Source organism: Heliangelus exortis, chromosome 2 (assembly GCF_036169615.1).
Source record: "Heliangelus exortis chromosome 2, bHelExo1.hap1, whole genome shotgun sequence".
NCBI lineage: Eukaryota > Metazoa > Chordata > Aves > Apodiformes > Trochilidae > Heliangelus > Heliangelus exortis.
The window spans coordinates 27897584-27911634 of record NC_092423.1 but is presented as its reverse complement, the minus strand read 5'-3'; positions in this window follow the sequence as shown (position 1 = coordinate 27911634).

The following is a 14051-nucleotide window of genomic DNA, read 5'->3' as shown; positions in this document are numbered from 1 at the left end:
ACACACTTTTAGCCTGTATACTATACCTTTTGTGGCCCAGTAGTGAAAGTCTATGTGAAGAAAAAAAAAAACAACTAGAAGAGTCAAGGCTAGAAGCTAGTCATTACTCTTCTTGTCAGTGGTTGTATCACAGTGAACTTCATAAGTAATTCATGATTTTTTTTTATTTTTTTTTTTTCTTAACTGTCCATTGAGACTGTGATTCCTTGTTGGGATTCACAAAGAGTCAATGGTTGACCAGGAAGAGACAAAGGAGGTTTGTGAATCTGTGCTGAACTGAGGGGCTATTACATTTTTAGCTAAGTTTGAGAGGAGGAAAACGTCATCTAGAAACAAAAGGAGAGTACTCAGTCCATATGTCAAAGCCTAATAAATCCTGTCTTTGATTTTGTGATTGTGAATAGATCAATTAAATGGATGTTACATTCCTGAATGAATCCTTTTAGTTTTTATCCATTTGTGGCATGAACACACTTTCCTGAGAGAGACCCAGGGATTTGGGAAACAAAGGGCTCTTGAACCAACTTTCATTTCCTTTTCCCAAAGTGCCCAACTCTGAAATGGTTTTCAGATGAAAAAAAGAAATTAGGACTCCATGCTTAAGTGAAGTAATTAAATGAAGCCTCTCCATTACATTCATATGTCTGGCTAAATGATAAGCAGTGCAGACAAAAGCTTTTCATTTGAAGCATTTAATGAGAGTATTTCTGAAAGTAAGAGCACTTCAGAAGTTGAGGACCATTTGTTTCCTCCCTCTCACAAGCTGTAATTCTTATGCAGAATATGGAAACGTGTGGAAACTATTTTTCCTTCCTGCCTTCAGGAAGGTGATAGCCACAGTGCTGGGAAGACAGGTGAAGCCAAATGTTGACAAAGTGCCTGCAGCTCTGATTCATCTTTACAGAATCACACAACAAACTGAGAAGTCACAGAGGCCAGAGAAGAGCATGCCAGGACCAGCATGACTTCCACTTCACATGATCAAGATGGAAGAGGCTTTGACTGCTGCAGCACTGGCCAGCTCTGACATTTGTTTAATAGAAATTGAACTGGGAAAAAGGAAGAACAGAGAGCATTGCAGTGAGGGTCCACCAGCTACATCCTCCTCATCCAAGAGCTAAAATTGATACAGCAGATACTGGCACATTGCAGTGACAAACACAAATGAAGTTAACTTTAATCTTGCTTATTTTTGTGACTGTCTGCTTGCCTACATGATGTTGTTAACAAAAAATCCTCACCTCTTATTTTTGCCCTCTGTCAGCTATACTTAAAATGGTTGTTCATACAAAATAAAAACAGCATTTTTTTTCCAAATGCTGGCTACGTTTAACATGTTCTCCCACAGTTCCACTGTTCATAGGAGACTGTGCAAACAGTACCTGTACAGTCAGGAACCAGAGATTATAAACAGATTTTTGCAGTATTAATTCACAGTTCAGTCATGGTGTTGAAAACCTAACAGCAAGAAAAGCAACTTTTCCAGCAAGAGACATGGGGAAAAAGCTGACTGATGAATATATACAGAAAGAACTCTAGGACCTGGTTAAATTAAGCTGGTGTGCTAAATCAAGGTAGCCCAATGAAGGGTAGAACCTACATCTCCCTGCAAGCTCTTAGCCTATGAAACATCTTTGTTTCTTCCCCCTTAATGTCATTAAATTGCAGGTACAATTTGTCAGAATTTGCTTGAAGGCTTGAATTTATGAATTTCTGATGGGACACTAACTCATCCAAGCATATGTTGTTTAACAGTACAAAACAGAGTGGGAATTGTACCCACAGTATGAGCCCTGACAACTTTGTCATTTGTTATTTATGAAAATGCAGATACATGGCAAAGAATATGTTCTCTACAGTATTTTTTCCTTCACATCTAACACTACATAAACCTAAATTCACTGGAGACTTTATGAAATAACCCCAGTTACGATGGTTGCCTTTTTTTTTTCCTAAAAAAAATCTATTCAGTTTACTGAACATTAGCTTGGTGGAAATCTTACTTGGAAGTTTGATTAAATATTAACAGCATATTACCCAAACATGTCTTTTTCCAGCTAAATGTACAATGACCCAAGAGTACAAGGATGTGAGCAAGAATATAAGACAGTAAACACATGAACAATGTTACTGCCTTGAATGAAGGCACAGAATTAAGACTGAATAAACAAATAACCTCCATTATTGGACATCAAATCCCCAGAGTGAGGGGACCTGACAAGTGGGGTTTGTCACACTGCATGTAGCTGTCTCTGGAGGGATTTTGCTGCAGGATGAGCACCAGGCCTGTAAGTGAGCACATCCCTCCTGCCACCCCACCTTGGTGGAGCATCTGCAGGCACGGTCAGAGAACCTGCTGGGGAAAGGCAGAAGCCTGTGAAAAGCCCTGGGCACTCAGGGAGAAGACAAAAAGCAGTGCAAGATGCATCTTAACACGTGGCCCTCTGGGTGCTGTGAGCACCTGAAACTGAAGGGACACTGAAATGCTGACAGTGCTGCCCTTTCCCTTGGTCCCGGCTCTTCCAATGGGGAACCTGACTGACAAGTTTAGCACATCAGCAGGCTTGAAGGTCCTTCCAACAACAGCAAAGCTAAGGGCTATTTTTCCAGTTGTCCAACAGGGCTGTCACATCTAGTATGTGACCAAATGGAATGGGTCAGAGCATCCAGACAGTATTTCACATTGCATTACAACCCCTGGGTATTAACTGAGTCAAGGAGCATCTCCTGTGTGCCTGCTCCCCAGATCCAGCTCTATGCTGCAGCAGAAAGCAAATGTCATCATAGCTCTTGAGATGTCATCCTTTCCAGGTCATGTTAAAATCATTTGAAGAGTGATGACTGCCCAAAACAAAAAATTAAGTAAGGACATTCATCTCATCTACAATAGTGATTTTGGCTTCAAAAGAAAAAAAAAAATTGTCCTATTTAAATTATATGGCCAACTTTTAGTAATATTATGTATTTATATGTAACTTTGGACCAAACATCTCCAAAAAAAATCATAAACCTTAAAAAACTCTTAGCTTAATGAAAGTTATCTTAAAAAATTTAACAAAACACTGAGCAAAATGCTAACAAAACTAATTTTCTCAGTTCAGGTAAAGTCTGCTCAAAAATCCCAGTTCAGTGAAATTCCTCTACTGACTAAGTTGTGGTTTGTACCTGGTCCATTGCTAGTTTCTAGTAGAAAAATGAACATTTTTTCATCAGTTAGATGTTTAAGTCGGGGTTTGCAAAATGTGACACAAAACGATATTTCTGGCTGAATACTGCAGGTTAACCAGGGGTTCAGGAATAAGTTTTGATAATGATCTTTAATGAGTTTTATTGACCACATATTGTTGCTTGTGTTTGTTGCTTCATAGCCCTAGTATTCTGAATATGTGCACAGGCATGTGCATTCATGAGAATAAATGGAAACAAACAATATGGAAAATGGTGTTTTAAGCAATCTCCTGACATCAAAATGTAAATTATTCTCCATAGAAATGAAAAAAAAAATAATGTAAGAAAATTAATTATGAGTCTGCTCTGTTGGAAAACACTCCAGCACAGATGTTACCCTGGAGGTGAGGCACCTGTAAGGAGAAACCCCTCTTTCCTAATCTAAGTTTTGCCCTCAAATCTGTTAATGTGTTTTGTGGATATCAAGTAATTAATTCCTAGATCATGCAAGTTTTAATGTTTGCTCCTTCACAGTCCCCTTGCCTGGCAGCCACAGCTGATCATGTGAAGCTATCAGGTCCTTCATCTTTGTGAGTTGGGCACAAAACTCTACCTACCTATGGCAGTGTAAGACCCAGGAGGCACATTTCATACATGAATAGATGGGAAGCTTTGTTTGGGACATTCCAAGAGAATACCTGTGTTACTTACATAAATGTTAACTTTACTATTCATGTTCAGTGCATCTCAAATGACAGCTGAACTAGAAGCTGTATTTCCAGCATCCTCCACCTGACATGTCCAGGGTTATGGCCCCCAGGCATTTTTGCTTAATATGCTTTCAGATAGAGCCTCCAAACATTTCCATCACACATTTGAAGTCAGTGCTGCACCATTTGCAGCCAGGAATAAGGTCAGAGGAAGTGGGAAAGGATGAATAAACTATAGCAGGAAATGATTTGGATAACCCCACCACAGGGTGATGTACATCAATACTCAGGGTAGATACACTGTCACATGAAAACCAGTCTGTAGGTCTCCAGTTTGGGCCATTAGCCATTTTTTTTCCCCGTCACCCTGCTCCAGAGGGAACGTTGCTCTAGAGACAACAGTAGGTGATACTGTCATTATTTATCATCACCACTTCCCTCCTGGGACTGTTAACAAATGAGTCCCATATGTCTCTTGGAAATCTGTCAAGAGCATAAATACATTACAAAGAAGGTGCAGACAGTCATTATGTAATCGTTCTTCTGTAAAATATAGAGTTTAAACTCTGCAATATTAAACTGGCCTAATAGCCTCTTTATCAGCAAAAGCAGAGTAATCCTTAGAATCATTGTTACCATCAAAATTTATGTCCTTTATCACTGGCCTTCAGGACTTAATAACTGGAATGTGTATTCATATATGCATATAGATAAACATATCCCACATTTTGATGCTCTGGAGTTCAAAACTACAGAGTACTTTAAGTCACTGAATAGAAACAAACCCTTTGGGCAAAAGCTTGCAGAGTGTCAGTGGTACTGATACCACTGTTCTTCCCATGCAGAGGTTTAATTGCCTAGTCTCAGTTTTTATTTTTTCTAGTAGACGAAAAAATCCTACTGGCAGATCTCATACTGAAGCCTTTACCAAATTCAAATGTCTCTCATCCTGATTTTACCCATTTTAGGTCCTCCACGAGCTGTACCTGTAAGCCAGATGCCCTGCTCACAAACCACAACAGGGACTGAAGCTGCTCATGGGACCTTGCTCCTACAGCACAGTAAAATGCATTACCTGATAGCATCCTCATGGGTAATATTTTATTCAGGATATTGTGTCCAAACAGAATTTTCTTTCTGCTTCAAAATAGAAGAGAAATATTCCATGAATACCAAATTTCAGTTTGTTTTGATATTTTAATGATAAAACCCATTTGAGCTGTAACCTGTAAATATTGAAATAAATTTAGAAATTAGGAGAGAAAGAAAGAGAGAGGAAGAGAGGAAGGAAGAGAGGAAGGACGAGAGGGAGGGAGGAAGGAAGGGAGGAAGGAAGGAAGGGAGGGAGGGAGGGAGGGAGGGAGGGAGGGAGGGAGGGAGGGAGGGAGGGAGGGAGGGAGGGAGGGAGGGAGGGAGGGAGGGAGGGAGGGAGGGAGGAAGGAAGGAAGGAAGGAAGGAAGGAAGGAAGGAAGGAAGGAAGGAAGGAAGGAAGGAAGGAAGGAAGGAAGGAAGGAAGGAAGGAAGGAAGGAAGGAAGGAAGGAAGGAAGGAAGGAAGGAAGGAAGGAAGGAAGGAAGGAAGGAAGGAAGGAAGGAAGGAAGGAAGGAAGGAAGGAAGGAAGGAAGGAAGGAAGGAAGGAAGGAAGGAAGGAAGGAAGGAAGGAAGGAAGGAAGGAAGGAAGGAAGGAAGGAAGGCCTATGAAATAAAGACCAAGATAGTAAAATTTTAAAAGCCAGATATTCAGACAAAATCATAACAGTTCTGAGGTGTTTTAACTTTGAACTGTCCAGAAGGTATTCTCAAGATATATGACATATGCTTCCTCAGTATCCTGATTAATTTATACCACTTTTTAATAGCATTAGGGATGCAAAGGATAAACCATCTTTTCCCCCAGATGTGGAAGGGTTGTACATCTTTGTATCCAACTACCTGAAATTCTCATAGAATTATCTTAATTACCCTTCTTGCTGCATTTGAATGACTGCTTTTCTTATGCATGGCATATTTAATATCTCATTAGCAGGACCTTCAATTTTTCAAAATTACTCAAGATTTGTTTTATACTTCTACTGAAATTATTAAATTGACAAAGGAAATTTGTCAAAGGAAATACCACGGGGTTTGTAATGAACAAATGAATTAAACTACTAAAAGATTCTTCTTTCTATGGAAAAAATAAGGGAAAACAATTAAAAAATGAGGTGAGAATTAGCTGAATTATTTTGCTAAACAGTGCTGTAAGGCTGATTTACAATTTCTCCCTCTGATACCTTCATGCTTGATTGTATCATTATGCAGGAGCTCATTTTATTTTTGAGGGTGGTGGGGTTTTTTTGTCATTGGCAGTGATTCTTTGCACAATTTCATTTCTCCTATCACCATCTGACTAATGGAGAAGTAGAGATTTTAAATCTTTTAAATAAGAAGTAAAATTCTCACCCAAGAATAAAGCACAGAAGCCAGAAGTGGGATCAGACATCTACTCATTCATCTTTTAAATGAATGGCTTTATTTCAGAAAGTACTATACAGACACAAATCTCATTAGCTTTCCAGGGGATATTTTAAAGCTGGTCCACTTTAGGAATACATCAAATATACAGTCAGCATTTCAGTGTAAAGTTCTAGCAGAAGTTGCATATTTATTCTTCCTTCCTGGTAGTTTCTGTTGGGGTATTTGAGAGAGAGATATATACATACATGTGCATGTATATGTGTTATTTTAATACATATTTTATATATGTCTTATATAAACATGTATTTATCTATCTTATATAAAATACACATGCATATATACACTGTATATACATATAATTTATTTATAAACAACTGATAACTTCTTTTTCTAAAATGATTCACCTAAGCACTTAGTTCACAATGTGCCTCATCAGCTCAGAGGGAGTCTTCCATTTGAGAGGGATTTATTTTTATTAATAAAAACTTAACATTTCAGTGACATTATCTGTCCTTATATATTCTGATATTTCATGGATTATAACCATGCTTGAAGAGTTAGAAAAGGATTCAATGTTTGTCTTTTTTTTAATGTTTGGGTTTTTTCCAGGCATGTTTGATGCTATCCAGTGAAAGTGCTCACTAATCTTGCAGCACTGCATGACCAGCGGTGATGAGTGGAAATAAAGATCTTCCTTGTCTTCTGTACCATCATTAGTTGTGAAACCAGCTTTAAACTCACCTGACAATACCACCATTTAGCATTCATGCAATTTTAGTGGGGTTTTTTTCAGAACAGTTTATTTCAGCTAAAGAATAATGACAGAGAAGAACTAAAAGTATTTTATAAAAGTATTTTATTACCTTCAAAAGACTGACCCAAAACTATTGTTTTCTTGAACAGTGTTATGTTAATGACAAATTTTATTACCAGGGCTTTTCAGCATAGTATTCACAGGCTTAAAGGGAAGACTGCAAATGCAGTGAATCAGGAGCCCACAGGGGAAATGTGCACACATGTGCAGGAGCACACATGCACACACAAGCTGAATCACCAATCATCTCCAATACCTCCATAATAAAGTAATTTCTCTTCTTGACACTTCAGATGAGATTTGGGTCAGATTCTGCACAGCCCCAGTTTGTGTCTCCTGGCAGTTCCTTGCACACCTCCCACCATCAATCAGCCAGCACGGGGTGACCACTGGTGCTGTGAGGCAACAGCACTGTTCACATTGTACTCTCCCACAGGAACCAAAACCCCAGGAACCTGGGCACATTCATTAGGAAGTATCTTCAGTAATTAGTTCAAGTTATCAGATAAGGTTTGAGGAAAATAAAATGCACAAAAAAAAAAAAAAAAAAAAAAAAAAAAAAAAAAAAAAAAAAAAAAAAAAAAAAAAAAAAAAAAAAATTAAAAACACCAACCAACCAAAAAAAAAAAACAAAAACCCAACCCTGCACTACAGCAATTCATCAGAGGCCATGGCCACAGTGCCTTGTGACATGACCACATCTGCAGTAGTCTCACAATAGCAGCTGTGAACCTATATTTAAATTTTCCTGAAGACATGATGACAAAGAAACTCTGGATTGATGGAAATAGCTAATTATTCATGTATTAAACAACTAGGCAGAAGTATTAATGTATAGGAGATTCCACCCACTCATGGTTTAATAACAAAATATTAGTAGCATGCAAAGGTTGCCCAAATAACTTTCCCAAAATAATTTTTAATAAAATTATATCCAGGACTGTATTTAGTGAAGCCCATCACTAGTGCACTACATTGTCAGATCAAGGCTAAACTGATTACCCTGTAAGGCAATATTTGTAACAGCTTCTATTATTCAAATAGCTCAGAAGACTAAGAAAAGAAAAGAAAAAAATCAAGCAAACTGCCATCCTTATCAACCTAAAATCTCAGATCAGTTTGTCTGTCACTGCAAATGGATATTCTTCAATGCCTTACATGTGCAAAAACTGTGGAGGAGCATGGATGTGAAACACTAACAAATCTGCTCAGTGCATTTGTTGCTATATTAAACATTTGAACCCTACCAGTGAATTTCCCCTCCCCCAGCAATTAAGAAATAACTCGATCACCCCAAGCTATTTTTGCTGACTGTTTGCTACAAAGTTGTCAGCATAGAATAGATGCTACCCCAGATATGCTGATACATGTAACTCTCAAATCCAGTGTTGTTCATAGCACAGGAAAATTGCTTTTCAAAATCTAATTTGCTTTAATAGTGATGATTAAAACACACTTCTTGAAAATATTATATCCTAATAAGTCTCACTGTAGTGAAGGGGTAAGAACATCCACATTTTCAAAATAAGGCAGTTTGCTCTCTAAAGGTCACAACTAGAGAGCCTGGGAATGAATCCAGGAATTTTTTTGGTTTGGAACGCTGGGTCTGAGCCATTAAGAAATACATCCAATTTTGAATAAATTACTGTATGCAAACTTCAAGTCTACTATATGAGTGTGCTAAAACCTGCACAGGGAGTCCTGTCTGAGAAATATGATTTTCCCAGCCATATTTTAAGAGTCTGAACTTGGGATAGGTTTCTCAATGTACTGTTAACAGCTCACTCTCTAAGGATGGTCACATAGTAACACTCCAAAGACTGAGCAGGTACGTGATATATTTAATTTCCTAGGATGCAGCAGAAAGTACCTTTCAATGCTAAATACCAATTTTATGTACTTTAAAATAACAGTGAAGACATCTAGTGGAGAACAGGATCTCCAGTACACCAAGATATGTATATTTGCACAACATAAAAATAAAAAAAAAAAAGTATTTACATGTTAATTTACATGTTAGCACTCTGTAACAGAGTATGTACTTAACGACATCACTCTGGCATGTTGAGGGCAGAGTACACAGGTATTGCTTCTAAACAAGATCATCCCTTAACAATGTTTTCTTAGTCCAGAAGTCTAACATAAATTTATCTGATGTTCATGTTAATAAGATGGTATTGATATTAACTGCTGTGTCAGTAGCATCCCCTCCCACAGAGGAATGAGCTCACACAGGTCTAGGTGTAGGAACTATCCCAACCTACTGAATTCAGAGACAGTTGAAAGGTCATCAGCAGTATAGAAGTTAATGTTGATTTACAAGGAATCAAAATATTCCACCTGTCTCTTCTACAGTAATTTTGAAATTCACAGTTGTATAATTCAAACATTTTTCTTGGTGGTAGAAGAGCTTCTGCAAAAGCTCCTTTTCTGCCCAAGGCCTTTAATCCACTGCTTGTTGTCCCACGTGCTCAGTCCCTCACCAGTATTCCAGAAAAAACAGGCTTGCCCTCTGAATTTCTGCATCCAGGGGTATCAGGATGATGCCCTTGCAAGGCCACCCTCTATCAACTTTGAAAGACTGTGGAGGTGCAGAGAGGGTCAAAACAACAGGAGAAGTCCTGCCTCACCTCCAGCAAAGCTGAAAAAACCCAAATCTAGGAGCTACATACCAGTCAGTCTCACTGGGAAAATCAGACCAAGTCCCCCTGAAAGACATTCTTGGGAAGGAGGAGGGGTGGACTGGGAGAAGTTGTAGTAGGTTCGTGATATGACCACAATGACTGGATTTAGGGATGAAGAGAGTGCAGCAGATGTCATTTGTCTCCACTTTAGCTGGACTTTGAAGAACATCTCCCACATTATTCTTGTATCTAAGTAAGAACATTATGTTCTGGATAGGGGGGCAGCTAAATCAGTTAAAAAAGTAGCGTAAACGGCAGGACTCTGATTGGGTCAGAGGTCTGTACCAGGACCTGTCCTGTTGTCTTGGGTTAGTGTGGTGCGAGGGACATAGAGGTGGTTCCTGTGAGAAGCTTCTGGAAGCTCCCCCCGGTTCCAGTTCCTGCCCCGCCTCTGCCCAGGGCCGAGCAGATACGGGAAGCTGACTCTGTGAGTAACACATGCAAGAACGAGAAAAGAACCTGTAAAATTATATAAAAAAAGAGACACCTGCAGAGCATAGACTAATGCTAGAGAAAAGACACCAAGGTCTGTGAAGGACTAGAGGGAAATTTGCCGGAGCAGAGGTTTCCCCGCAGCCCGTGGTGAGATGGCAGCTGTGCCCCTGCAGCCCATGGAGGAGTGCAGTGGAGCACTTGACGGATCACAGTGGGGTAAATGTGGATTTGTAGCCCCTGAAGTGTCACGGGTGGGCAGACGTGAAGCAGCAGCCTGTGCAGGATCACAGAGAGGGTCAGATGTGGATCTGCAGCCGTGTAGGACCCCGTGTCAGAGGAGGTGACAGCTCCCGCAGCAGCTGTGACTCTGCGTGCAGCCCGGGCTGGAGCAGTTCCTGAGGGACTGCACCTGCGGGAGGGACTCATGTCCCAGGGGTTCCTGAAGGGCTCTCCCGTGAGAGGGATCCCACGTCAGAGTGGGGAAGAATGCAAGGAAGAGTCCCCCCCCTGAGGAATAACAACCAGGAGGAAAAGCATATGGTGAATTAACCCTAACCCCCCCCTGCCCGTCCCCTGTGCCCTGAGGGGGAGGCAGCAGTGAAGCGATTTGGGCTCAGGAAGAAGAGGGGGAGCTATTAAGATTTGGCCATGTTTTCTCTTTCTCCTGGTAGATTAAATAAGAGTTTTTTTCTTCCCAAGTTAAACCTGTCTGGTTTTCACCTATAACCATAACTGGGGAAGGAAAACCTCCCTATTTTTGTCGTAGTTAATGAGCCTCGGGGTGTATTTTCTCCTCCATGTCCCACAGTGGGGGGTGAGTGAGCAGAGGCCTGGTTGGTACCGGCTGGGCCTAAATGGTGACACCTGTTTAACAATTGTATCAGTGACAGTGAGGATACATTAAGTATGCAGAGGATATCAAAGTGGGAAGAACTAGCAGATACACTCAAGAAGACCACCATTCAGAGTGACCTGGATGGGATAGACAGTTGGTTCCTAGAGATGTGATGAAATTTAACCAGGAGGTAGGCAAAGCCCTGCTCCTGGGAAGGTACAATGCCTGCACCATGACCACCTGAGCACCATGGGGAAGGGAAGCAGCTGTGCCTGGGGTGTTGGAAGACAGAGTATGAATGAGACAGCAGCAGACTTCTCTGCAGCATTTTTTCTGAAAGAGACTCAGTACCATTGACTTGCTGCTGGTATACCATAGCGAACAATGACAGCAGATAGCACAACTGGGCCAGAACAGATTAAAGAAACCCAAAAAAACAGTTCAGCCTGAATATCAAAGTAGACAATGATTACCAGGCCGTCACAATCAGAGGTAAGACAGATTTTGAGTTTGGTAAGCCTTGTGTAGCTACACATGCATATGGAGGGGTTGTTTAAGGTCTTTCAATGAACTCAATTTTGCAGCATCTGCACTCAGTATTCTCAGTGCTACTCAGTACATACTCTGGTCTTTCATGCTTTAAAATCCAAAATAGACCTCTGAATAGGGATATTTCACACATTCAGAACAAAAGTCAGATACTGACTTTATTAGATTGAAATTATTCCATCTGAACAGTTCAACCGGGACAGCTCTGCTCTTTTCTGGATCATTATTTTTGTGTCTGGTTGCAGTGGGCTGGGAAGCAGAAACACTTTTAATTAGGATCCCCTCCTCAGGGAGCTCTCTTCAACTCCTAAAGCATCACCTGAACTACATCCACCACTACAAGGAGCCTGTTGCCACCAGCATGTGCCATGGGCTCCTGGCACCATCTATTGAGGGACAGCAGTGGTGCATGCTGACCCTGGCAGATGAGTTTTCCACATAGAGAAAAACAGATTAAACAGCAGGAAAATAGAGTCTAGGGTGCCTCAGACTACATTGTAAGTACCAATCTCTTATCTACAAATAAATTTACAATAGCAGTGGTGTTATGTGGGGGCTTTTTTGGTTTGTTTTACTTGTTTTGGTTTGTTTTTTTGAGGGGGTTGTCTCTGGGACTGGGTGGGGAGGGTCTTTCTGGTTTTTAAAATAAAGAGCCCTGCATACTTCTTCCCCTGGTTTTAGCTGGGCTCATCAAGGTTACTAAGTAACCTTGAGTTGCATTCAGCATTTGTATCGCTCTTTTGAGCAGGGAATTGAATCCCTCCCATGTTTGAGAAGCTCAGCTTTCAGTTTAAATAGGATTTTTCGAGTATTAGCATATCAAACAGTGTAGTTGTCAGCATGCAACAGAAGATTAGCACAGTTTATTTTTTCTAAGTCTCAGCTTCCTTCTGTCCTACTTTACATTTTCAGTGAGAATAAAATCAAGACACATTTGGTAGCCATTTTCAGGATCGAGACACCAGGTATGTCTACACAATAGCTTAATTTACCTCAAAAAAGCAGAGTAGCTTAAATCTGCTGTGACTCCTGAAGTCTATGAGGCAACAGTTTAGTACTGACCTCCCCCAAGAATATTTACCAATACAGAAAAGCTGTGTTCTTGTATTCCACACAAGGTGGCAGAGGTGTCAGAATAGCCAGGATCCTCTCTTGATCATAAATTCTTCCTAGGGAAGTCAGACACATCAGGTCACATAACATGTGGAAATACCAGCTCTGCCCCATCTCTGAACTGGCAGCAAGCAGAAAAGATTGTAGGCAGTATGAGTTTTAGGATCTATATTCTGCAGCAATATTTTGGACTTCTAAGGTTTATTTTAAAATTTCTCTGCATACTTTAGGAAAAGTTCACTAGTGTCAGGGTGGAAAGTGAAACAGTTGCACTGATCGTGTCACCATGTTTGAACCCACTGAACACAAAACTTCATCAATAGTTTAGGGAGGGTGAATTAAATCATTTAAATGGGTCTCCATGCAGACAGCCACTAACATTGCTCAAACCTAAGCTATTTCAGACAGACATAACATTTAAGAAACAGTATTGTATTTCAGTAGTATATAAGCCTCCAAAACTCATGAAAAATAGACAGTAGGTCTTTACCTATTGTTTTTCTAGATATTATAATCTATTGGTAATTCTTGTATCACCAGATACAAGACGAGTACCACAGCAGCAGCTTTGTAACATGACTATCAGAGGAAAAGTCAGACAAAAGCAAATTATGCTCATTTCTCAACCTCAGCTATATTGCTAGAGCTGCTAGAAGTCTTACTTCCTAAAAACCTCTCAGGAATGAGATACATCATTAACTTTCACATACCTATGACTGTAGTCAGTGAAATATTACATTACAGCTATGCTGCAGCTCCTTAATCAAGTTCTGGTTTTACTGTATTAGGTGATTCACTGGCTTATAAAAACCCAGCTCCATTATGAAGCAGTGTCAGCTCCATAGTGCCCATGACAGCTCATTAAATTGTGTGGCACCTGCTACCCATACACAGGAAACATGACTGAGGCATCTTGGCTCTCAGGCTGAAGAGGTGGGGATTCCTGGAGAAGAAGGAAAAAAACAAACCACCACGAGTAAGAAAAAACCCCCACAACCAACCCAACCCAAACCAAACAAGTTTCCCCCCCCCCTCCTAAAATGTAGAGGGGATCTTTACCTCATGTGACATCAAGAAACTTCTAGCAAAATTAAACATGTAATTTGATATTCTTGAAGTTGCCAGATAGACATCATCTTCACACTGGAAGGCAATTAGTGTGTGTACATCATAAGTGTACCCGGGTTTTCAGGTGAATGTATTAACACAATAACATATCCCAAGTATGTGTTCAGTTATACAGAAAGCTGCATAAAATTTTGAGAGGAAAAACAACCTACAGCTAGC